Source organism: Aethalodelphis obliquidens, unplaced genomic scaffold, assembly GCF_003676395.1.
Source record: "Aethalodelphis obliquidens isolate GAN/ISIS:26980383/991018 unplaced genomic scaffold, ASM367639v1 scaffold23, whole genome shotgun sequence".
Lineage (NCBI taxonomy): Eukaryota > Metazoa > Chordata > Mammalia > Artiodactyla > Delphinidae > Aethalodelphis > Aethalodelphis obliquidens.
The window spans coordinates 24,440,053-24,466,856 of record NW_020837967.1 but is presented as its reverse complement, the minus strand read 5'-3'; the positions used below and the strand labels follow the sequence as shown (position 1 = coordinate 24,466,856).

General features: G+C 39.5%; 1 protein-coding gene and 1 pseudogene across 46 annotated transcripts in view; both read right to left on the bottom strand.

Annotated features, from left to right (window-relative positions):
• The window catches only part of ZNF438 (zinc finger protein 438), a 275,885-nt gene that overhangs the window by 153,117 nt on the left and 95,964 nt on the right, over positions 1–26,804 (bottom strand). For 2 of the 46 annotated variants that reach the window (XM_027122090.1, XM_027122085.1), the window contains exon 5: positions 5,807–5,957. The exons of the other annotated variants lie outside the window; for them this stretch is intronic. The gene's annotated coding sequence lies outside the window, so the exon portion shown is untranslated. The remainder of the gene's footprint in view (positions 1–5,806; positions 5,958–26,804) is intronic. 46 annotated transcript variants of the gene reach the window in all.
• LOC113628430 (putative ATP-dependent RNA helicase DDX10 pseudogene) lies at positions 6,604–15,367 on the bottom strand (annotated as a pseudogene).

Sequence of the window (26,804 nt, the reverse complement as noted above, 5' to 3'; positions counted from 1 at the left end):
ACGTTGACAGTGAGACAGCATACGTGGGTGGGTGAGGGCAGGTGGGAGGAGGTGCTCTGGGGCATGTAGGCCTTGTGGGGCTTCTGCTGGGAACATTCAGTTACATTTTAAGGATCTAAAACATTGGCAAAGATTGTACACCTACGGATTATAGCCTCTAAACAATCACATGGCATGAAATTCAAAACTGAAATACAACTAGTGGGAAATCTTTTCTCATTTTGGTATGCAATCTTTTTTTTTTTTCTTTTTTGTGGTACGCGGGCCTCTCACTGCTGTGGCCCCTCCCGTTGCAGGGCACAGGCTCCGGACGCTCAGGCTCAGCGGCCACGGCTCACGGGCCCAGCCGCTCCGCGGCATGTGGAATCTTCCCAGACGGGGGCATGAACCCGTGTCCCCTGCATCGGCAGGCGGACCCTCAACCACTGCACCACCAGGGAAGCCCGTTGGTATGCAATCTCAAACACTGACATTACAAGATCAATTGGTTGCTGCTGGAAATTCACTAAGCATTCAGATTCCCTATAAATGACTGGGCAGGGGGTTAATTTTAGTCTCACCAAGGGAAGGCATATAAAAATAAAGGAACGATTTCAAAGGATAAGAAACTGCCAGGGTGGCTGCCCCTGGAGAGACCTGGGGTGCACATTCGGGCAGGAGGCTGACTTCCACCGCACACTCTTTTGTAAACAAACTTTTTGAATATTTTACCTTATGGATGGACTACTTAAAATAACATTATCAGTGATAAGAACAACAAGAATGAAGTAGATCTGGAGAGGCAGGTGGTCCTCAGTAAACACTGGCAGGGAAAGACATCCAGGAAATAATCTTAAGTGAAGCAAACTGTGGAACAGTGAGTATGCTCTGATGCTATTTGTCTTAAAAAAAAAAAAAAAGTTGTATTTCCAAGAGAAACATCAAATTGTCAACAGTGGTTACCTTTGGGACTTGGGTTGGTGAAAATTCCCTCTTTTCTTTGTACATTTTTTGGTGTGTGTGTTTATATATACACCCATACACATAAACACAGTGTATGTGTGTATAAAATATATAACCGTCTATTTTTATATTATAAACAAAAACTGTTCCAAAAGAGAGAAAAAAAAAACTAGCTAGAATCCACTTTTTTTTTTGTGGTACGCGGGTCTCTCACTGTTGTGGCCTCTCCCGTTGCGGAGCACAGGCTGCGGACGCGCAGGCTCAGCGGCCATGGCTCATGGGCCCAGCCGCTCCATGGCATGTGGTATCTTCCTGGACCGGGGCACGAACCTGTGTCCCCTGCATCGGCAGGCGGACTCTCAACCACTGCGCCACCAGGGAAGCCCTAGAATCCACTTCTAAAACATTCCTGTTCAAGAAGGATAAATGGATATTTTGATTTTCAAGTGATAATTAACAAACTAAATGGTAGTCTTTTTTCACTTTGTATTTTCCTCATCCCAAATTTACTGTGATCATTACACTTAGTAATTTTCTGTCCAAAACAAATGCACGAGGTTCATCACTCAACCATCTAATGTCTACCAATAAGTAGTAATTAGGAAATTGTGCATAGATCAATAAGAGGGCCATTAGGTGTAATTTCTTAAAATTCTTATTTCAATACTTTTGCTAAACTCAAAATAATTTCAGCTTAGTAACAGGCATTTAGCCGAGAACAGATTTTCAAATACAGAAAACTAAAAAATAAAAAACTCCAAAGGAACAATATATTCTCTGACTTCCCCTGATGAGTTTAGGTTTTCTTAGTTTATGAATCCAGTACACAATTTAATTCTTCTTTCCCAACACTGATGATACTTATGTTAATTTAACATCTATCAACCTGACAAACTCGAAACTCTCCAAGGGCAGGGCCCAGCTCTGTCTTGTTCCCATTAGCCCTGGGGCCCTGCAGGGGAGAAGTCGTTCAAAAGCATTTGATGAATATACTTTGAAAGATGTAAACCTAAACAGAAGGAGTTGCAAGATTTACAGATATTCAAGAGCAAAACATTTCCTAAATAAAGATTATGTAACCAACCAAAACAAGAAAGATCCACATCATAGTTAAAAATAGCATAAGGAGAGAAGAAAAGGTTATTTGCCTAAATGATCTGTGGGACAAAATCAAGGCCTATGCTCTCTGGGCTCAGTTGCCAAAAGCCTCCGAGTTGGGCCGTCTTAGAAATATGAGGCTCTGAGTCACGAAGCCAAAGCCTTGAGAAAAACTGCAAGTAACTCCTGAAGTGGGATTATAACACTGTACTCTTCAGGTATGTTATCACTGTAAAATCCATCTTATTAGCAGACTGTTTCAGAATTCTATTTCAAGAATCTTTAAAAAAGAATTATGGGATGGCAAATACCCTTAAACACACACACACACACACACACACACACACAATTGAACTTTTGTTCTGACAATTCTTGAGAGGAATCCAAATGTTAATACTCTTTACTGAAGAAGTATGTTTTTTGGCATGTCTGCTCTTACGCCATCTACTACAGTTGAATTAAGTCTACTCATGAACTTGTATGTCGGGTTCAACAGAATTTTAACCAAGGTGGAAAATTATACTTTTTCTAAATCAAAACAAAACAAAAGTGTTCTGGACACAAGGATAACTGAAGTCATATGCTTTCTTATGCAAGCTTACATCTTTTGTCAAAGCAGGACGGTTCATTCATTCAGTCAATATAACTAATAGAACACGTTTTGTGTAATGGGCCATTTAGCATATATTTTCAGTTTTATGGGCCCTATGGTCTCTGTACAGCTACTCCTTTCTGCTGGTGTAGCATGAAAGCAGCCAGAGACAATATGCATGAATAAACATGGCTGTGTACCTATAAACTTTTTAATTTATGGACAAAGACACTTGAATTTTATGTAATTTTCATGTTTCACAAAATATTATCTTCTTTGGATGTTCCCTCAATGATTTAGAAATGTAAAAACATTCTTAGCTTGCAAGCTGTATAAAAACAGGCCCAATTTGGCCTGTAAGCCATAGTTTGCTAACTCCTGACCTAAACCAACTCTTTAGGAAACCTGGTTTCCACCACTTACTAGCCGTGTAACCTTGTCCTTGCTCCACCAAAAAAGCCCAAACAACAAACAAAATCAACAAAAACGACCACCATAACTGAGTTATAACATCTTAATTTTCAGGTGAGAGTTACTATTTTATCTTTATTTGTTTATTTAATTTATATTTAATTTACTACTTTATTTATTTTATATTTTAGCAATATAACAACAGCGGCAGCAACTAACATTTATTTTGAGCTTACTATCTTCCAAACAGTGTTCTAGCCATTTTAAATGTGTGCTAATTTATTTAATTCTGACCACAGCCTTGGGATGGGTATTTTATGATCACCCTTTCACATATAAGGAATTAGGCACAGAGAGGTTAAGTAACTTATCTAAGCTCTCACAGCTAGTAAAATGGTGGAGCTGAGGTCTGAAGACAGGTACTAGGTTCTGCTTTTAACCACAACTGCCTCTAACCTCCAAATTTCCCTGTTCTTTTCTTTCTTCTTTTTTTTGCTGTGTTGGGTCTCCGTTGCTGCACACAGGCTTTCTCTAGTTGCAGTGAGCGGGGGCTACTCTTCGTTGCTGTGTGCGGGCTTCTCACTACGGTGGCTTCTCTTGTTGCGGAGCACGGGCTCTAGTCGCGTGGGCTTCAGTAGTCGTGGTACACGGGCTCAGCAGTTGTGGCGCACAGACTCCAGAGCGCAGCCTCAGTAGTTGTGGCACACGGGCTTGGTCGCTCCGCGGCATGTGGGATCTTTCCGGACCAGGGCTCGAACCTGTGTCCCCTGCATTGGCAGGCTGATTCTCAACCACTGCGCCACCAAGGAAGCCCTCCCTGTTCTTAAAGTCCCCATTTCTTTTCTTTTTAACGTCTTTATTGGAGTATAATTGCTTTACAATGGTGTGTTAGTTTCTGCTTTATAACAAATTGAGTCAGTTATACATATACATATGTCCCCATATCTCTTCCCTCTTGCGTCTCCCTCCCTCCCACCCTCCCTATCCCACCCCTCTAGGTGGTCACAAAGCACCGAGCTGATCTCCCTGTGCTATGCGGCTGCTTCCCACTAGCTATCTACCTTACGTTTGGTAGTATATATATGTCCATGCTACTCTCTCACTTTGTCCCAGCTTGCCCTTTCCCCTAACCGTATCCTCAAGTCCATTCTCTAGTAGGTCTGCATTTAAAGTCCCCATTTCAAAGGACAATTCTCAGAAATTAAAATGCACAGTAGAATAAGCACGTACAGTTAATGCTTACCAGTGAAGAGCTAATCCTTAGATTGAGCCTATATTGCTAGTTACAAAAAAGGAAACTTGATTCAAATGGACGCAAGCTTCAGTGTTCTCGTGGAAAAATTATGAACAATAGTCTGACTCCCTCCTGTGTGTGTTGGCCCATGAGAACAAACATTAGTGAAAATGCCCCAGAAGAGGGCTGCAAAAGGCAGGTCACTAAGACTTTCTCTAAATGACTCTTTATTCCCCTAATTTAAATTTGCCTCCTGCTTTGCTGTACACAGTGGCATTTATAGATTTATAAGGTTTGTCTATTACTGGTAGATTAGCAATAAACACTGTAAGCAGAAGGGCCTTCCTTGTAACAGTTACGGTAAAACTTAACCTAAATCACAACCTATTGGCATGATCTATTTTCTTCGTCAGGTCTTTACCCATCTGTTGGTTCTGTATGTTGACGTTCCAAATGCAAGTGGATACCCAAATAACTAACTATTCAAAGGTCATTTGAAAAAAATTTTAGGGTATGAAGTTTATTTCCGTGTCGTCTTGAATTGCCAAAGTGGCTTTTAGAAATTATAATAAACTGTTATTGCTCCATATAACTGCAGAATAAAAACATCTCTGAAGAGCTTGACATTGTAAGACTTTGGCTGGCCAAGGAAATAAGAATTGCTAAAACTGGATTCATTTCAGTTATTCCTCATTAGAAGGTAGTTGCTTGCCAGAAAATTATTTCAGAGTCCATTTTCAATACTTACATCAAAATGAGGAAATTTAAATGACAGATGATCTCTACAGCAAGGCCAAGTACATTATAAGACCCTGAAGACGCAGGCTAGGCCAAAAGAGGCTCCAAGACCAAAAGAGCCCAAGACCGAAATGCATCTGGCAGATACTAAAAAATGTATCTGGTTTTCTCAAAAAAATTGTTAACTTTCCCCAAATATTTGCTATCAGCAAATTGCATAGCTCTACATAATGTGTGACTGCCTTGGTAAGAAAGAACTAGTTCTCAAAAAAAAAAAAAAAAAAACAACAAACATTCATGTTACTTGAAGTTGTCCACACAAAGTGTGACTGAGGAAAACCTTTGGCTCAGAAATGACCCTCTGACCTACTCACTTTCAAAAGCCCAGCGTCCCGGAGCCACGCCTTACACGCCCTCCCTCACTTCCCATCTCTAGGCCTTCACGGGATCATGTCAATTTTATCTCTTAAAAAGCCCTCAGATACGTCCATTTCTTCTCAGTTCCACTGCCAATAACCTGGCTCCAGGTGTGCTCTACCATCCCCTGAGAGACCACTGAATACCCTTCTACCTGCTTCCACGCCTGCTCCTGCAACCGACACGGCCACAGTGATGCTCTCGTAACACAGAGCGTGCCGTGCGGTCCAGAATCAAAGCCACTACAAACCATAATGCGCCCACGAGGCTCTGCACAGTCCGGCCTCGGTCCGCTTCTGTGTCTCCTCCTGCACCCCTCACCCCCACTCTCTGTGCCCAGCCACACTGGCCTTCCTCCGACCCCCAGAACATACCGTGGCTCTGTCGTCCAGACTGTCTACATGCTGGTCCCCCTCCCTGTGACGCCTCTTTTCTTTGCGATAACCTGAGTCCATCCTTCAGATCTCAAGGCAGTATCACTTCCTTAGGAGGACCGTCTCTTGACCTCGTCTGGCTGAGATACCCCTGTTAATAGTGAACAGGTATCTTTTTCCCTCAGATCACTGACCACAATTGTAATTATACTTAGATCATGTCTAGTACCCCGGACCGGGGGTACTACCCCCAACAGACTAGCAGCTCTAGAAGGCAGGGTTCACACCCTTTGTGTTCATATGCTACCCAAAGCATCTGGGGCACAATAACAGAATGCCCAGGAGGGGCTCAGTTCAGATTTATTTATTTATATTTGTGATACAATTCACATGCCATAAAATTCACCCTTTCAAAGTGTACATTTCAGTGGTTTTTGGTATATTCACAAAGTTGTACAACTCTCATCACCATCTAATACCAAAATGTCCCATCACTCTACCCCACTGCCTGTCCCCGGAAATCACTGATTTACTTTCTGTCTCCATGGATTTGCTTAGTCTGGAAATTTCATATAAATAAAACCATTTAACATGTGGCCTTTAAAAGAAAGAAGCAGGGGGGCTTCCCTGGTGGCGCAGTGGTTGAGAGTCCGCCTGCCGATGCAGGGGACACAGGTTCGTGCCCCGGTCCGGGAAGATCCCACATGCCGCGGAGCGGCTGGGTCCGTGAGCCATGGCCGCTGAGCCTGCGCGTCCGGAGCCCGTGCTCCGCAACGGGAGAGGCCACAGCAGTGAGAGGCCCGAGTACCGCAAAAAAAAAAAAAAAAAAGAAGCAGGCATTTATAGCTATAAGTTTCCCTCTAATTTCTTTAGCTGCATCCTGTAAATTTTGGCATGTTGTATTTAAGTTACTTTATATCAAGGTATTTCCTAATTTCTCTTGTGATTTCTTCTTTAACCCACTGGCTATTTAGGAGTATGCTGTTTAACTTTCACATAATTGTGAATTTCCCAAATTTCCTTCTGCTACTTATTTCTAATTGCATTCTACTGTGGTCAGAGAACATACTTTGTATGTTTTCGATCCTTTTTACATTTATTGAGGCTTGTTTCATGGCCTAACGGCAAGTCTGTCAAGGAGATGGAGCCGTGTGCACTGGAAGGAGTGTGTGCTCGGCCTGTGTTGAGTGCAGTGCTCTATACATGGCACTTAGGTCTAGCTGGTTTACCTTTGTAAGTGTTCACCATTCCACTTAGTATCACCCTAATGGTAAGAGGTACACACGGTGAAGTCTTTACTTCGGATTTGCCCTTAAACACATTTATTCTGAAGAACTCTAAGGAGAGCAGAGTAGGAAATAAATGTAGCTGTTCTACCTTTCCTGATTAATATCACATCTATCTCATGGCCATGGTGTAAAAGAAAAGATTTTAAAAACCCTGCAAATAAAAAAATCAGTACAAGTGCAGTGAGATGTGAAATGCTACTTTAAACCACTAATACTGAAAGTTAGTTGCCCAAGCACTTTCTGAAAGAAAGACCATATTTTGCCTGATATAGCAAAACTAAACTTCTCAATACAGGAACTTCATTTATGAACTATACTCTGGAAGTAGCATCCATTGCAGACTTTTCAAAAGTAGGCCTCATGAGGCAAATATGGAAATTATGATACAGCAGTGTGCAAACATTTTCTAATCAAATCTTTGCATTATTCTTATATAAGGTTTGCAGTTATTTCTCTCAAAATGTGTAGAAGATAAAATTTGCTGATTTTCTTCAACATACTCAGGAAACATAATTGGATTTTCAAACTTGAGAGAAAAATGCAAAACAATATCACTTGTATGGCATGAAGGTTACATCTACATTTACTGGGAAAAAAAGACACAGTATTTAGGATCTTAAGCAAAATCCATAAAAATATTTACCTTATTCTACTGTATAATATAAAAGCTTACCACTTTAGTAAAGTACTAAGATTTCTCAATGTATATGTATGTGAACATGACCTAAACAATGACTACTGAATTATATGAAGTTACAAATCCAAAGACATGGTTAAGTTTTGGTTCTGGTTATCACATAATCAACACTCAGTAACTCACACAAAGTAGCCATGAGCTGCTTCTAAACCACTGACATCTTTACGTGGGCAACAGGAAAATTCGACTCCAAAAATACAACACAAGTTTCTAACTGACTAAACTGCAGAGTTCCTGGCTCTGGGCTGAGATTTTATATTTCCAGAAAAACAGAACTCAAACACCTGAAATGATAAATCTCAGAAAATTACTTTTTACTCTAATTTGCTTTTCCTGGTCCTACTCACTCTCCTTCATTTTCACCCTGAACACCTACATTTAGAGCCTTGTCCTCTCATTGAAAGTAATAAAAGCATTTTACTTCTTCATACTGCATGGCGAATCATTTTCAGACATTTAAGTTTCAAGGTAGTGTTAGTAACAGAAGGGTGTTTTCCATCCCCAAGTAATGACATTAACTGTACGATCTAACTACGTGTGAGAAAGTTAAGTATCGTAAAGGCATTTTAGAAGGAGCTGTGGCTTATGCAGTCATGGTAACCACCATGAAACACTGGCCTGAATCTAAAAATGCATTTGTCATGCTGGTACGTCATGCCTTCTTCCAATTTTGATAACCATGTCCAAATATATCCACACAACTATGGTACACATAGATGGCAGTGATAGTGATAGGGATGCAAAGAGATTTCTGCAACTGTCTTCATGACCAGAATTAGGGGTAATATCAGGTACACTTATTCTTATTCACAGTGTGCCTGGCTAGAGCTTCTTTCTCATTGGTTCCTGAGGCTCCCAAGCTCAACTGAGCACTTCTGGAGAAGCGAGGTCCTGGAGGTCTCTGCATCCTCCCCAGGCCTGGATGCAGAAAGACTTAAGAGCACAGTTACCACATGTGAAAGTGGGGAAGAAGATTTAGCTGAGGCTATTCCTTCTTCATACCCTCTTTTCTCTTAGCTGTCATGAACCAGAAGCCCCTGGTTTTTTCCTGCTGCCTTTCCGGCCATCCTTGGCCATTAAGTCTTGGAGCTCCTCAGGGTAAACACTGGGTCTCACCTTACAGTCTCTCCCTAGGAGATCTCACCCACATCTACAGCTTTGTTTATCACATTAACAAACACAGGCACAAGGGTAAGGAGAGTTACTTGTGTAATAATAGGCTGTATGAAAAGAGCTAGTGGGGTTACATGAAAAGTAGATCTTGAAATGCACATGAGCTATAGGCTACATGAAAGAAAAAAAAACTAAACAGTAAATCTGCTGGAATCAAAACAAGGACCTGTCTTGCATGGTATCAGCTACTGTCTTTTCTCCAAACTTGCCAATTTTTATTAGAATGAGTTATTGTTAGAAAATAGCATTATTTTTCCTACTGGAAATGTGTGTACAGCTGGCAAAGCATCTGCTCTTAGTACTTTAAGACACAGACAAGTCCAATCGAAATGACTGAAAGGATACTAAAAACTTACCTGGAATTTTAATTGATAGGTTAATAGTAACATATCTTAAACCACTTTTAAACTGATATTTTAATTATCTCATATTTTATGTGTGTGTACAGATGAAGACTAAAAATCAAAATAGATTTTGATGGAATGCCACTCAATGATGAAAAGGAACAAACTACTGATACACACAAGAATATGGATGAATCTGAAGGGAATTACGCTAAATGAAAAGGTCAACACTAAAGATTATACACTCTAGGATTCCAGTTATATAACATTATTGAAATGACAAAATTATAGAAACAGAGGACAGATCAGTGGTTGCCAGGGGTCAGGGCTGGCAAGTGGGGGAGGTAGGTGAGTGTAGTTATAAAATGGCAACTTGAGAAATCCTTGTGATGGAACTTCTCTGTATCTTGACTACAGTAGACACAAGAAGCTATACCTGTGATAACAAGTGCACAGGAACTAAATACATACATCCACAGATGAGTTCAAGTAAAACTTGGAAAATCTGAATAGGATCTGCATTGTATCCATGTTAGTATCCTGGAAGTTACATTTGGGGGAAACTATGTAAAGGGTACACGGGTTATTTCTTTTAACTGCATGTGAACTTACAATTATCCCCAATTTACAATTTAATAACAACAAAAAAAACAGCTTTAAGGTGCTTACAGCACACTCGCAAAGATAGTTTAGATTATCCATCCCTGACTACAGAATTCTAATTTTTTAAAGCAGTTTTCCTCCAGTTCATCCACATTCCATGCTGTTGATGTCAGCCCATGAAGAAAGGCAGATTTAGGTCGACAAAAGGAGAAATGTCTTGAGGTTATAAAGAACACAATAAAAACGTATTAATATTTTAAAAAGTAGATCTTGAAATGCACTTGAAAGTTTGAGATCATAATGACATAAATAAGCATTTATGACCTAAGAAAAACTGCCTCCTTTGGTACTTTGAAGTATTATAAAAAATCACACGGAATTAAATTACAAAGCTAACACACTTGTTTACGCAGCTGGTCTTTTTTAAAATTGAGGAACTTTAAACCTACAATTCTAATAGGCTTATTGGTGACACCCCAATCCTTTGAAAAATAAATGAAATATCATAAATCATCTGACAGTTCTTAAGCTTAGATTTTTATCATCACTCAGACACTTTAACAATAAAAAGCAATATGAAAGGATAGGATCTTGTTTATGTGACCTATAAAGTTTAAGACAGAAAATAAATCATACTATTAAATGTCATTTAGAACTCTAACTTCAATACTTAGGATTGAATTGGCATAATATTCTTGGTAATTCCTATGAGAATTCATACAAGTAGGGTAGCTTTCCTTACAAAATATTTCAGAACTCTGGCATTTCCTGTGATAAATGAAGCAATAAAGCTTTGGAATTGCAATTGGGTATATTTAAGTACTTCATATAGGCAACAGGACTGCCATCTTGCTGGATATCTAGCACTATGAATTTACTATTTGACATTCAAAGGAATGTTTGAATACTTATAAAAAGTCAAGGATTGGGGTAAGCCCTTTTCATTTTAAGCTACGAATTTAGGACCGCATTATAGCTACAGAGTTCAATCTTTATTTTCTGGTGAGTTCATTTAATGAAAATTACTCACAAATTTTGCAGGAGATGTTAAAATGAAAAATCCATAAATACCTTGAAACTGCTTAAGATTCAACAGAAGAGCAGTAAGATTTAAGTGTTAGCCACAGCATCCTGAGAATTTTTATCATAGTTAAGTTTCAAGAAGATAAATTATGGGAGACATTCTCCATGACCCGACTGTAAGATAACTTTAATGGCTGGTCAATGACCAGTCCAAGTGACATCCCAATTCTTAAAAGTGTGCCTTCAGACGTCCCCTGGACTAGCATTAGGGGACTGAGGTCAAAGCTGGGCCTATGTAAGACTGTAACCATCTTCGATTTCAGTCGTTTTTCAAATTCATTTTAGGATACAGCTACGGAAACCTTAGTCTCCAAATAAAGGCTTAACCAATGTCACATCCCTATCACGCTGTGTACAGGCATTTAATAAACATTTGAACAAATGACTGAATTAATGATATCAGAAAGCCAACTTCTTATATCCTGCATATCATATTGTTGCTAATAAAGAATTCTTAAAGATTAAATTTAAAATGTACATTATCTTTCATGAAATTATTACTAAATATTGAATATATACCAAACAATATTTTTGCATATGTGTAAGTTATAATGAAAAATAATAACATGAACACCTGTCTTCCTACTGTGGAGATTAGGGAATAGAACATTACCAGTCACTCCAAAGTCGTCTTTGTGGTCTCTCCCATTCCAATTCCACTCCTTCTTGCCATGCCTTCTCCCCAAACACCTTGAATTTTTTCCCTCACCTTCCTTTATAGTGTTAGCATATGTATCCCTAATCAAATCAAGAATCAAATCTTAAATTCTGTAAGATCTGGGATGGAATTATATTGGTTGGAATCATATTGGAAGCATTCTTATACATTCCTAAGGTTCACCTGTAGTGGTATGTTTCAACACGGCACAATTTATGCCTTCTCTTGTTGATGGCTATCTGAGTTCTTTCTGGTTTTCTGGAACATTGTCATATGCGTTTCTCCACGTATGTTTGCAAGAGCTTCTATCTCTCGGAGTGGAACTGCTGGGTTGGTATATGCACAAGTTGTTAGATAATGACAAAGTTTTTCAAGGTCGATCCAACTGACACCACGACTAGTGAGGGTCAGAGGGGTCAGGGTGCCCCACTGCATTGCCAGTCTGCTGGATATAAAATAGTACCTCCTTGAGATATTTTTTTAAGCTTTTTTTTTCCTCTTTTGGAGTGAAATTTACATACAATGACACGCACAAATCTTAAGTGGACCATCCCATGAGTTTTAAACAAATGCATATACCTTGTAACCCACACCAGAAGCACACCTCAGAAGAAGTGCCTTCGTGATCCTCCCCAGTCATCCGTTGCTCCTCCCCTAGAGGCGACCACGCTTCAGATTCTTTTCTCTCACAGACAAACCTTGCTTGTTCTAAAACTTCACAGAAATGGAGAATCGCACGATGTATTCTTTTGGATGAGGCTTCTCTCAGTTAGTATGATGGGATTCAGCCACGTTGTTGCTGGTGTCAGTGCTGTTTCTTTCTCTCAGAGTAGTACTCTATTTTATGAACACACCAGTCTGTTTATCCGTTCTCTTACTGAGACACCTGGGCTGCTTCTAGTTTTTGGCTATTATGAATGAAGTCACATATCCATATGCTATGTACTTCTTGTCTACATCTTATCTTGTGGACTTATATTTTCATTTTTCTTGGGTAGATTCCTAGGAGTAGAATTGCTGGGTCACCAGGTAAGTGTGTTTAGCTTTATAAGGAAACTTCCAGATCTTTTTCCTGAGAGGTTGCACCGTTTAAGCCTCTCACACAATACGTAAGAGTTCCAGGTGCTCTACATCCTTAACATTTGGTGCTACCAAGCTGTTTAACTTTAGCCATTCTGGTGGGTGTCTCACTATCGTTTTAACTTGCATCTCCCTAGTGACTAATGATGCTGAACACCGGCTTACTGGCCACTCAAACACCTTCTGTGGTGGAGTGCTGTTGTTCTAAAGTGTCTTCTCAAATCACTTGTCCCCTATCCCCACGTCGTGTTTTTGTTATGGAGTTGTATAAATTCATTATCTGTGTAGCCCTTTGACAAATACAGGTTTTGTGAGTATTTTTTCCCAGTCTGTGGCTCATCTTTTTGTTTTCTTAATGGTGTCTTTTGATGACCACAAGTTTGTTTTTTTAAATTCTGATAAAATCTAAGTTATATATTTTTTTCTTATGGTTATTGCTTTCTACATTTAAATCTTTGCCTACCTCCAAATCATGAAGATATTCTCTGATGTGTTTTTCTAAAAGCCTTAATGGTTCTAGCTTTTACATTTAAGTAATATGATCCATCTCAAATCAATCTTTGTGCACGGTGCAAGGTAGGAATTGAGATTTCTTTTTTTTCCACATGGATATCCAGTTATTCCAGCACCACTTACTGAAAACCTTTCCTCTCCCCACTTGGTTGCTTTGGCTCTTGGTTGGAAATCCAACGACCATATAACTGTGGGTCTCTTCCGGCCTCTCTATTCGTCCATCAGCTTGTTGATCTTTACGGCAGCACCACACTATCTTGGTTACTGTAGTTTAGGGTTAGGTTATGAAGTCAACTCCTCCAGCTATGATTTGGAGATTGTTCCAGATAGTCTCAGTCTTTTACGTTTCCATATAACTTTTAGAGTCAGCTTGCCAATTAAAAAAAAAAAAAGCCTGTGGGATTATGATAGGGATTAAGTTGAATCTATAGGTCAATCTGGGGAGAACTGTCATCTAATTGAGTCTTCCAATCCACGAACATGCCATCCTTCTTCATTTATTCAAGTCTGCTTTAATTTTTCTCAATAATGTTTTATTGTTTCCAATGTAGAAATTTTTGCATGACTCTTGTTAATTTTATTCTTAGATGTTGTACTTTTATTAAAAATGGGAAATAGGCATATTATTGATAATCTCAATTCAAAATAGGGCTGCTCCATCATACACACTCTTCTTGGAAATACTAAATCCATCAAAATTCTGAGCAATTTTGTTTAATAAACAAACGAATAAACATAGTATGTTCTGAATAGTAAGCAAGACAAGAATTTCTAAAAATGGGACAAGGACTCCACAACTTGACAGTAAAATAAAGGAACGGATATAACCCAAGAGCATACATGCTGGAAATGGGATCAGGAAGTTTCTTTAATCCACTCACTTCAAGCACATTCTGTGATGGGGCAAGAAGGGGGTTAAATATATGACCACTTCTATCTGAAGCTGCACTGATCTTTTAAGGATGGGACTCTTGGTACCTCACTGTTCCAAAGCCAACTCTTTTTTGACTTCCGGCCCACATAGTCATAACCAAGGGTTTCAAGAAGAGTAGAGCAAGAAGTATTTAGCTTCGACTTCTGAGCAGACATAACACAAGCCCTTTGTCCTCTGCTAAAGACAGGCCTGTATCCCAAAGCTCGTAGGTTTCCCATGTGGCCTCCTTTCTACTGCAACTTGTTTCACTCCTTTCACCTCACTGTTGTCCTCTTCCTCATTCTCTGCTTCTTCCAGGTATCACTAATTTCATTTTCCATCTTCACTGTCTGATTTTTCAGACGTCTGTATTTATCAGGATCTGGGAGTGAATGGATCAAATCCTTCATCACACACCACACCCAGCCCTAAAAGGCATCATCCCCCCTTCATCTTTGGCCTCTGCTTGCCTCTTGCTGGCTTCTCTTTTGGTTTCACTTTTTAGAAGTCTTTTCTCCACATGCTTTGCCTTAACTTTCTTCCCATGCTCTTCTTGATCAAATGTACCCTCTTCCGGAAGCCTATCTTCTGCTTTATCAGGGCTGATACTACCATGATCGTCTTCCTTAGTATCCTTCACAGTGGATTCCTACATTGGCGGCCACTGGTGAACCAACTTCCCTTCATCAGTCGTGTTATTTTCTTATTCACTTAAAGTGTTTCATTACTTTTTTTGTTTCTGCGATTTCCTCATCAGTACTAGGAGAAGACTGAGTCTGAGGCCCTTTTGGTTTGACCATCTTCGCTTCCATGTTTCCCCTCATCTGCCTCCCTTCCTCTCCCTCCTCTTCTTTATTAACACCATTGGCCAGCTTGTACTCTTCCTCTCCTGCTTCTGGCCTTTTTCTACCTTACTTAATGATGGACATCTTCTCACTGCAATAAGCTCTAAATTCCTCCACTTAGTCATGGGTGAGGGATAGAGCCTTAAGCTCTTTAACAACTCTTTGGTCAGCTGTTTCTACACTTTCTGAAGGAATCTTATCCAAGGAGCTGCTTATAGTAAGAACAAGAAATATAGCCTATTTGGGTAAACGTAACTTGTTCAGATCAAATACTCTTTCATCCTTCATCAGATATACTTACATATGTAAGAAACAAAATACCGGCTTCCCTGGTGGCGCAGTGGTTGAGAGTCCGCCTACCGATGCAGGGGACGTGGGTTCGTGCCCCGGTCCGGGAAGATCCCACATGCCGCGGAGCGGCTGGGCCCGTGAGCCATGGCCGCTGAGCCTGCGCGTCCGGAGCCTGTGCTACGCAACGGGAGAGGCCACAACAGTGAGAGGCCCGTGTACCGCAAAAAAAAAAAAAAAAAAAAAAAGAAACAAACAAAATACCTTTGACCTCTTTCTTTTCATTGTTGACCTTGGGCTAAAGATGACTCCAGTTTTTGTTTTTGTTTTCTAGATGTCCATACATTTTTCTGGATTGATTTTTATTTCTTTCATAAGCACTTTCTACTCAAGAAGTTGCTGTACTATCCTTTCTTTCTTCTGACTCTGTGAATATGAGTTGGTATCCTCTGGGCAATCAAACTGAAGAACTCAATTCGTGGCCTGAATATCCAACACCCTGGCTATAGTATCAGTAGCAAAGAGCACAGTTCACTCTCTTGCAGATAAACTTATTACAGACTTGCATTTTTCTCATCTGCTGTTGTCAACAACAGAAGTCAAGAATAGAAATACCAGAGTACAGGCAGTAGGAAACTTGGTATAGGGACCGAACCTCTCGACAACTGGAAAAAAATATAATACTTCTCAAAAAGGAATATAGGATACTTATTTCTTACTTCAGCTCACAACCTATGTAGTTTTATTCCAAAGGGACAGGGATGTTATATTTTACTTTTCTCACCAACTCTCACATATTCAGAGATTTTCAAACTCAAGCACACAAGGTACAAGGTCTTTTACAGATCTGAGTTGTTTTGCCTAGAAAAAAGCAAAGTCAACGTTATTTAGAAAGATTTTTTCTTTCTCTTTCTTTCTTTTTATAACAGCATTCGTAGTGTCAGCAAAGGTCCACGCCCAAGATTCTACTCTACCTCATCATGAACTAACCTTTGGAGACGGGTGTCATGAACACTTATTGTTTCATTCTTGTGTTCAACAGTCAAACCTGTATGCAAACAAGTATAATATATTTATGTGGTTGATCTTCTCAAACACCCTGTCTCAGGTCTTTCCATCGATGATGAGATTGCTGAAAAGCCAGGATTCTTTCCTAATTCTCAGAAAAGGCCTGAGAAATAGATAAGTTCTCTCGTAGAAAGTATTATCAGGACCCAGAGTCTGTCTGTCAAAGTCTATTAAGAATGATAAAAAGCTTCCAGTACTGGGATAAGGAAAATCAAAGTCTTGCCAGATCCTGTTCTGGCAGCTCCAAGTACATCTTTACCCTGCAAAGCCAGGATTAAAAAAATCTGTTCTCTATTATTGCCTCCATAAAGGCCCAAAGGAATCATTTTTGAAAATTCTTTAAGTTCAAAACTATTTGCTGGTTGACTTATACTTGAAGGATTGTTTAAACAGATATAAAAAGCTCTAAGTTACCTATTCTTTTCTTCAAAATCTTTAAAGTATATTCCATTTTCCTGCATTGACTGAAATCTGAGGCCAACATAATTTCCCCCCTTACAAAAAAAACTCAACCTATGTGCCTGGTTCCCCAAAGGAATTGTTCTTTACCTCTGAGGTCCAGCACTTTTACTAGGCACAGACACACAGTACGCCCCTTTAATATGCAGATTCTAGTTGTCTTTTATTTCAGAAAAGCTTAATCTCTAAATATTGGATTTACTTCATTAGTTTGGGTGTCTTGTTGTATCTACAATTATATATACGATGGACCTGTTCTGCCTGTCTTCTGTATCAGCGGTCTACAAATTGAGGTACATTTAGAGCTATATGAAGACTAAGAGATACGTCGGCACAGATAGTTTAAAGGCAATCAAATTCCAGATCCTCAACCTCCGTCCTTCCTATTACTGACCTCTTCCGGAATGTACCTGAGGCCAAGGTACCATGCCAGCCTCTTCTCAGTCCCTCTTCCCCTCCTTCACAATCACTCTTTTCCCACTTTACAAAAGAAATGCATACCACTCACAAATCCCGGCTAGTGCATTGCCTTGGCATACAAAAACCCTCCAGGAAGCCAAACCTGTAAATCCTCCTTTAATCAAAGCACTACAGTAAGGATTTGTTCACTCCCCATCATACATATAACATACCTATTTTATTAAGAAATGGAGTATGTGGGCCCATGTTAGTAAATTACAAAATCAGGTACAGAGTAGAATGAAGCAGTAATGAGAGTGTTTTTACTTAAGGACCTTACCTTCCAAAACCCTTACTATTGTAAAAGGTACAGCTCAACTCTGGGAGACTTTAGGGAGCGCAAAGCAAAGAAATCTTGAAGGCAGCAGCATCACTGTATCCAGGCAACACGTGGCAAGGCTCTGTGCCTTATCTATTTGTCTGTGTTAGAATTAGAATTCAGCTGTGTGATGGTTGTCATGGAAACGTACATTAACATATTTATTTGAGCTGAAAAATCAAGTCGGATTTTTACTGACAGAAGGAAGTCTGACTTGGAAGATAAGTTTAAAGTTGATGACTAAGCTTTGTCAATTAGATTAAATGGCAACCATTTTCCCTCAATTCAGTGACGTACATTATAGCTGCAAGGTTTTGATAAAAATACGTTTCAAACATATGTTAAGACAAAATATTCCTCCAAAAACTCATTGTATGTTGGTAAGTATATATTAAAATTAATAATGTTTCTAAATAACACTTTCTAAGCACATTGGGTTAAACAAGGTGCCTCTAAGTAAAAGAGTAATAAATATAACAGTTATTTGATAAATCTTTATCTTTATTTGGGAAATAAACTTTCCCAAACTGAGAAAGTGATAATAAATCCCTTTCAAAGTCAGATGGTTTCCAATTCTTTGCTTTCCACAAATGATTGAGTAATTGAGTTGCTGGTAGATAGATCGTTAAACTAATTTATAGATCGCTTTTTGATTTCTGGCACATAGCTCAGAAGGATGAGGACAGGTAGTAACTGATGCAGTTCTGGCATACTGTAAACACTGCTATTTTAAACCCAAAGGCGTTACATCATCTTTTAAATGTCTGTCTGACTTGGCTCCCTTCTCGCATCTCTAATCCCTATGACCTCACTCTTCTTCTGTATCATCTCTTTTCCCTTTCACGCCTTCCAATTTTGTTTTCATTCCTTTGGTAGCTTTGTTTTTTTCCTTCAACTGTTCTTTCCTGGGTTCTGCTTCTAATTTTATAATTAAGTCTAATTATAAATTTATAACTGATAATTTCACCATTTCCCATTTTGCCTGTGATATGACATAGGAATCCAACAGCACGCTCTTTCATATGAGCAATCTCTTGCCCCAACTTGATACACTGAAAAACCCACCCGTCCTTTCCCCCAGTGGTTTACAATACCAGTTTTGTTATAAACCTAGGTTCCATATATAGATGGATCTGTTTCTGAATTCTCTATTCTTTCCATTGGCCAATTTGTATATCTTTATATCATACACTGACTTAATTATAATAATTTTACATTAAGTCACAATATAGGTAGGAAAGACTTTGTCTTCACTTTGTCTTTGTAATTCTTGGACCACTCCTCTACCATGTTAAGTTCAGAATTATAATGTTAAGCATCACCAAAATAACAACATTAAAGATGAGTAATACTACTACTAGTAGTAGTAATGTTAAAACCCCCGAAATTTGTTAGGAATTTGATTCTAGGTGCATTGAGAGAATTACTATCTTTGCAACATTAAGTTTTCCAATCCACTAATACTGTGTTTCTCTCCATTTAACTGGACTGTAGCTAATGTCTTTCGATAAAAGTTTATAACTTTCTCAATAAAGGCTGTAGACATTATTTGTTAGATTTATTCAAATGCTACTTACATTGTGCCTCTACTGTAAATTGTATATTTTTTGAATTGCATTTTCTACAGTAACTCCACTGTGGAGAAACCTGGCGACACCACGTGATGAAGGTTAACATCGCCAGTGATGTCATGTTGATTGGATAGACATAACCATGAGAAAACATCAGACAAACCCAAATTGAGGTCCATTCTACAAAGGATCTGAGCATTACTCTTCAAAGCATCAGGTCCCAGAAAGAAAAGATCAAGAAATTGCTACAAATTGGAGTAGACTAAAGAGATAACAGCTACCTGGGTTTGACCCTGAAACAGAAAAAGGACATCAGTAGAAACACTGGGAAAATCTAAATAAAGCCACAGTTCAGTTAATATTATTGTATCAATGTTAATTTCTTAGTTTGAGAAGATATACCACGGCTATGTAGGATGCTAATTATTTCAAAATAAAATGTTTTTAAAAAATTACATCCTGTTTTGTTTCTGTTTTTGCTGGTCCATAGAAATGCAACTGGCTTTTCCACAAAAACTTTGTGTCCAAGAACCTTGCTCAACTCTCTAGTTAATGCTAAGAATTTAGCTGCAGAGTGCTGGAAAATTTCTACATAGACACTTATATCATTTGCCAACAGTGACAGTTTTTTTCTTCCTTTCCATTCCTACACTTTTTTATTTTTATTTTTTTTAGGGTTTTCTCCTCTATTCTACTCTGCCGGCTAGGATCTCTGATACAATATTGATTAGAAATGGTGATATCATGGATCCTTATCTTTTAAAAGTTAAGTTATATCTGCTAATAGCCAGAGATAATTTTAATTTCATCAGAATAGTCTAAGGAAACTAAATTGCTTTTGCCTTGAACATTTCTATCATAGAGATAGCAATACCCTTTTAGAACTTTTTCCAATGCTAAAACGTTTATTTGAAAAGCATAAAAGAATACACAACACAGAGAAAAAGAAGTAACATGAAGACAGAAAAGAAAAGCAATATGGTATTATGTTATTAAAAGAAAATAAAAGCTGTGACATTAACCTTGTAGACAACTAACATCTATGTTATTAAAAGAAAATAAAAGCTGTGACATTAACCTTGTAGACAACTAACATCTTCCAAACTTTGCTTTCCCGCCTCATGGTGTGGAGCTGTTACTGAGAAGTAGTGTCAAGCCAGAGTCCACATTTCCAAACCCTCCTCCCTTGCACCAGAGGTGGTCTTGTGCATAGCTGTCCCCACAAGAATGGGGCTGAATGTCAGATCTCAGGTCGAGGCTTTCCAGAAGCGGGTGAGATAGCTTCCTGCTCCTTCCCCAGCTACTGGAGGACTCAGAGGCCCAGGTTAATGACAGTTACCGACTGACGGAGGACGCCTTCAGTGCACTGCTCGTTAGCAATAGATACACTTTAAATAGGTTGAAGCTGTTACGTTTTTTGTGGTTCACTTACTACAGCACTTAGCTTTCCCCAGCTAACATTAAAAAAATGGTATCTTTAAGTGGGGTGCAGACCAAACAAGACAAATCTAAAATATATGAAAACTGCTTAGCAGCCCGGCAGCAGGCAAGGGAGAGACCGAGTAAAGGACAGAAGGACAGTCATGTCACACAGTCACAAAACTTTTAATACAAGTACTGCTTGTGAAGAGGGAACCGTGGTTAAAGAAGTCGAAAAGTGGCTGTCTCCAGGGAGCTAACTGGAACGCGGCCTCCGTCTGGGGCAATGGAGATGCTCTATATCTTGGTCTTGGTGGCGGCCTACACGGTGTATACGACTGTCAATCTCACTGAACCGAAAGCTGTGCCTTTGCTCTGTGTACATTAAACCTCAATGCTTGAAAATGCCTGCGATAGCTTCAGAGCTATCTACCTAAGTGTTAACTAAGTGTCTAACTAAGCCTACAGGGAAAAAGAGATGGAAAACAATATCAGAATAACGTTATTACTTGCTGCATTTATTGAGAATTTACAAGAAAGAAATCTGCACAGGCAAGGAGTGACAGGTCTGAGAGCAGAACTGAAAGGGAGTAGAGAATCCCAAAGTCTGGAGGCTCCCAGGGATAGAAAATCTGACCACTTCCGGATTTCACACAGCAAGAGAGGAGACTGAAAAAGGCTTTGAGTAAAAATGACCTGTTAGGTTTTCTCAGGTGAACAGGGGGAAGTCAGCCTTGCTGCCCATCAGGCTGACTCGGTGAACTTCCCAGGAAGCCTATTTCAAATGGCCATCCAAGGGTCCCCATACACTGAGAGAGGGGGCAATGGGAGACAGGAAGCAAAGGAATAAATCAGGCGTGGGGCTTCCTGGCGTGCTTTTTTGGCTAGAGAGACCATACACAATTTACTGTCCAACCCGGGACAGTTTTGAGAGTGAAAGAGGGCATTATCACTTAACCTGCATGAGGGATATAAACTGAGACTGTCCCTGACAGATGGGACACGTAATCCCTCCGTCTGGCATATGGAGTCAACTACAAGGAGGGAGGTCAGAAGCCAGCTAAGTTTCTGAGGGAATAACATTGCCAGCCGCCCACCCCCCAAGCCTTGCCTCTAAGCCTCCAGCTGACTCCTAAAACAAAGCTCTAACCACCAAAACTGCATGATCATAAAGTAGGAAACAAAGGTTACACAGCCTCCAAGGCGGGAATATTCCCCCAATGTCCGTATAAGCGTGATCTTGGCGGAAGATGGGCAAAGAAGAACCTTCCAGAAGACATTCAGGTCCTAGGGAATAATGAACAATGGAGCTCCTTCTAGAGAGCAGGGCCAGAGTCTAAGCAAGGGACATCTTCTACCCCAGGCAACAGTTCTTCCAAATGCTTCTTGCCATTCCATGTTTTTGGGTCACTGTCAGTATTCCTAATTCTAAACGTTCCCTCAGCTTCAGAAAATTAAACACAAACTTGTAAGTTGCATCTTGGGCCTAATGCAATAAATTATGGACACTACACGTAACGTGATGGTGGTGAGAATAAACCCGAAGAGTCTTTTACAAAGATCACTCACTGAACTGCCTGCCAGGAGGCCATGTTTCTCCTCCAACCCTCGCTGTTAACTGTATGACCCTGGATAAATCATGATTTCTCCGGACTTCAGTTCCTTCATTTGTAAAATGAATAAGAGGACGCCTTCCAGTTTTATAATTCTAATTCAAAATTCTCGACCTCACTAAGCCCAAAGAACTACAAAAATCCTCCACAAAATGTCATTACCTGGAGAATCCATAAGAGACTGGGTCTGGTTTTTACAGCAAAAGCAACTCAGCACAATTCTAAAAAGTTATATTGGCAAAAAGAATCCTGGCACTTTTTCATTTCTTGACTTTTCTATATTATTTTGTTCTCATTATAGTACATTAAGAAATAAAATATAACCATTTTTAAGTGGAAAAAGACACTTGCCTTCCATTTCATTAGGCTTTCGAAACTAGTCCAAAAAGCGGAGGGAGCTGCAGTGCACTTAAAATTTCAATTCTTTTTTAACGTTCACAACCTAAAATTCTGAATGTTTTAAAAACCAAAATGCTATTTGGAGAAGATTTTTAATCCAAAAATACCATAATAATACATTTTATTAGTTATATAGTCAAAAATAATCATCAAATCCTAAAAATATTATTTTTTCAAATAATTAAAATTTGAAAAAATGTTTGCTAAATTTCAACTTTTGATGCCTCTAATTTGTGGAAGAAATTAGCACTCAGGACTCTGTCTTCTACACTGATAAAAGATAAGACAAAAACTAATATTCTACACTGATACTTTGTTACTCACAATTAATATAGTTTTATACATGTATAAAAATAAGAGCCAAACATATTTGAAAAGTAGGACCCAAACTTTGTTACTTCTAATCACAATATGTTTTGGGGAATTCCCTGGTGGTCCAGTGGTTAGGACTCAGCTCTTTCACTGCCAGCCCAGGTTCGGTCCCCGGTCAGGTAACTAAGATCCCACAAGCCATATGGCACGGTCAAAAAAAAAAAAAAAGATATCACAGTATGTTGGGACAAAAAAAAAAAAAATGAGAAGTATTTTGCAGGTCCTGCTACCACATACCCTAGTATCATCAGTGAGTTTCTAAATCATTCATATTTATTATCACTGACTATAAAACTATGGACCAGATGTTAGACTATCACACAAAACCAAGAAGTATCAACTCCACAGTACCTTGAGAAAAGATCACTCAATTATCTGTTGAGTGAATTAGTGAATCAAAAAATACATAAAATATTTATGTATTTATGGTACAAAAAAGCACCATAAAATATCCTAAATCTCTGAAACACAAATTTTCAGGTGTACCTCAGATTATATAAAACATTTAAATAAGTTTAAATAATGGAAAATTTGTAAGTGGAATACTTTAAATGTGCTAAGGAAACTAGAGATATTTGACAGTAACTAACTCTCAGGTAAAAGAAGAAATGCTTTTTAATGACAAAAATTATCCCTTAAGAGAATATTTCACAATTTATGTTTCTATATCAGTACTGATGTTGAGAGGTCCCTTGTTTGTCCTTATCCAGAACACTTTGTATATGACAATTTTTCTTCTCTGGAAACTTTATCGTTTACCTTTTCTTTCTGTTCTAGGAAAGTGTCTTGTATTATTTCTTTGATAATTCTCTCCAAATTTTCTCTTGTATAAGTGAGTGACAGACTCTTCTGGACTGTGTCTCTAATTATTTCTTCCTCAAATTTATTTTTCAATCCCTCTAAGGAATTGATTTCAGCCACCACATTTCTAATTATTGTGAGTTACTTCTTGTTCTTTAATTTTCCTCTCCTTTAATTCTCCTTCTTAAAAAGGATTCTGCTATGCAAAACCTTCTCACATTTTCAGAGATAGTAATTAGTTTGTTTCTTAAGTTCCCTGCTGTTTTGTCCCCTCAGAGTTCTTTATTTCTGTTTGCCTTATCTCTGCTTTCATACGGGAGGTATTCCCAAATATCTGTTGATCCTTGGCTGACTCTCCCTATTTAAGTGTAAGTTATTAGTAAAGCAAGATGGCGGCTCTGCCTGTGGGCTGAGCTTGTTGAAGCTTGCTCTTCACGGAAGAGCAAGTGGGGAGCAAGCTGGCTTTCCCTGTGGGGAACCCCTATAGGAAGTCTCTCTGGGACCCATCAGGCTCTCTGGACAATCCTCCAGCACCTGACTGGGAACTTGGCCCCTGATGCCCTAAGAGCAGGGCGGATGTTTACTTGACCCCACCCTCCACAGCTCCCGTGTCCCTGAGCCTCGATTCTCTGAAGTGTCAACATCTCCAGAGAATAAACCTTCCATTGCCTGGGCTGTGGGGAAGGTAGTTATCTGGCTGGGGTGAGACAAGGATCCGAGTGTCCAACTGGTCCTTTCACAGACTTTCAGCGGGTGGGGTCTGTTTCTAACCGGATGCCTTAGCTGCCTTTCCAGCCTAACCTGAGACCTCCTAGGGTTCTGCAGGGCCAAGCTGCTTCCTGGCGTGTTACTCTCCTCTGTGGGGCTTAGGTGTTTCACTGTCCTCGGCTAAGTCACAGGGTCATAAGACTTCTGTGTTCATATTTGTGGGTTACTAATGTCACCTACTTTTTATCAAAGATAGAGCCGGAAGTTTTTTTTTCTTATTTCCTTTGTTCTGGATGGATTTTGTAATAGGAGAAGGCAGAAAGTTCTCTATTTGCCATCTTAAAATCAGAACTTACAGTCTCCACCACACACCATTTGTAACGCTCTGAGGCCACTACAGTTTTGGTCTGCTGAGCACACACTCCCACCACCCTTCTTTGAATTCCTTTGGAGAAAGCCTCTCTGCTGCACGAGAAGACCCCGGGGGGCTTCCAGTCCCTGGACCACACCTCTTCACTGAAGCACTGGGAAATCATGCCCTCCGCTGGGCTTCAGTGATGACTCATCACACACGGGGTCAAGGAGGGTCGATTCGCATCTTCTCTAAGGCAGGCAGCAAGGTGTTTAGCCCCACAAGTTCTCTTTCTGTTGGGACTGCTCAGCTGAGAAGATGACAGTCTCAAGCCGCTGCCGGTCATCTCACTGATCACATGCTGTCTGGAGAATGACGAATAAAGAAACCAGCAGAGCTGAAAAAGAGTCCAGATGAGATCATTCGAGTTCCTGGCTGCAACCATGCCTGACGCCAGATGTACCTCTGGAAACCATAGTTATATAAACAATTAAGTTCCTTTGATTTTCATAAGCTGGCTTGAACTGGCTTTCTTGCATTTGCAACTGAAGGAGTCCTGATGAATTCATCATTTAATTGAAATGTTCCAAATTACTAATAATTGAATGACACAACACCACTTCTTTGCCAAAAATTAAACAGCCTAACTTCTTTTATTAAAACAAAATCACAAATAGTAAATATCATACCCATATGCCCCTTTCACCATTTAGGTAAGATACTTTGATCTTATCTGAATATTCTCATGTTTTCAGGACAGCACTACCTTGGAGAATGAGGCACATATATGTTCTGTAGTACTGCATACCCAACAGCCCTAAGCTGTAGAAGAATCTTCTTCCAGGGACTTCGGAAAGTACTGTCATTTCTTTAAACCTTCTCTACTGGAGTTCTCAGTTTTTAATAAAATTCAAGTTGTACGGCTGTCTTACATAAACGCTATGTGGAAAAATGAAATAATATATCTCAAAATATTTGGTCCCTTTGGAAGAAAAGTAGGGTCTAAATGTAAAGAATTATTCGGCCTCAATCTCTGGCCCAGTGACGGGAAACCAGGATAATTTCAATGCAAGGGTTTATGGGAAGGAGGCAGACAGTAATAACATGCTTCCAAGGAGGCAGGCGGGGATACTTAGAAGGAATGTGTTCCTTGGATGCTCTCCCTGGACTAACCTCCCCAGTGTTATCTCCGGGCCACTGTGCTCACCCGCCCAAGAGTCAACATCTAAGCCTCTAGGTCTGAAGTTCCTGCCTGGGTCTTTATCACTTTCAAGTGCATCTAGAGGCTGGGCAGGTAATCCAATACAGTGAGGAGACTAAACATTTTTAATGTACTATGATTCTTTTATTTGCAGGAAAAAGTAAATCTTATTAACATTCCAGCCTCTCTCACTCTCTTTTTTATTGGTTTAAGTTGCTTTTTTTTTTTCATGCAGCATTTCTATCTATTATTTCTACTTGGTCCATGGCTTGCTTCATAATGCTATCTTAAATAACAGCTTTGGGCACAGAAACTCCTTACATGCACAGAACTTGTGTATATGAGTAAGAGTGAATAACAGTGAAGATAATAATGGCTCAGTTTATTGAAACTCAGCACGTGCCATACGCTGTTCCAAGTCCTTTCCATGTATTACCTCACTTTGTCTTCACTTCAGCCCTGTGAGGCGGCTACCATCATCCTCATTTGACAGATGAGGGCATGGAGGGTCACTGAGAGGGGTAAGCAGCTGGTCCAATATTACAGAGCACACAGGTTGTAAGTACGAATGCAGGCACCCTGTTCCAGGGACCTCTGCTCTTAAACTATTACTCTACACTCCACCAAGAAATATGCCATCAGTTATGGGTCGAATTGTGCCCCTGCAAAATGTTACGCTGAAGTCCTAAGTCCGGGTAACTGTGAACGTAACCTTATTTGGAAATAGGGTCTTCGTAGACATAACTCAGTTAAAATGAGTTTGTCCTGCAC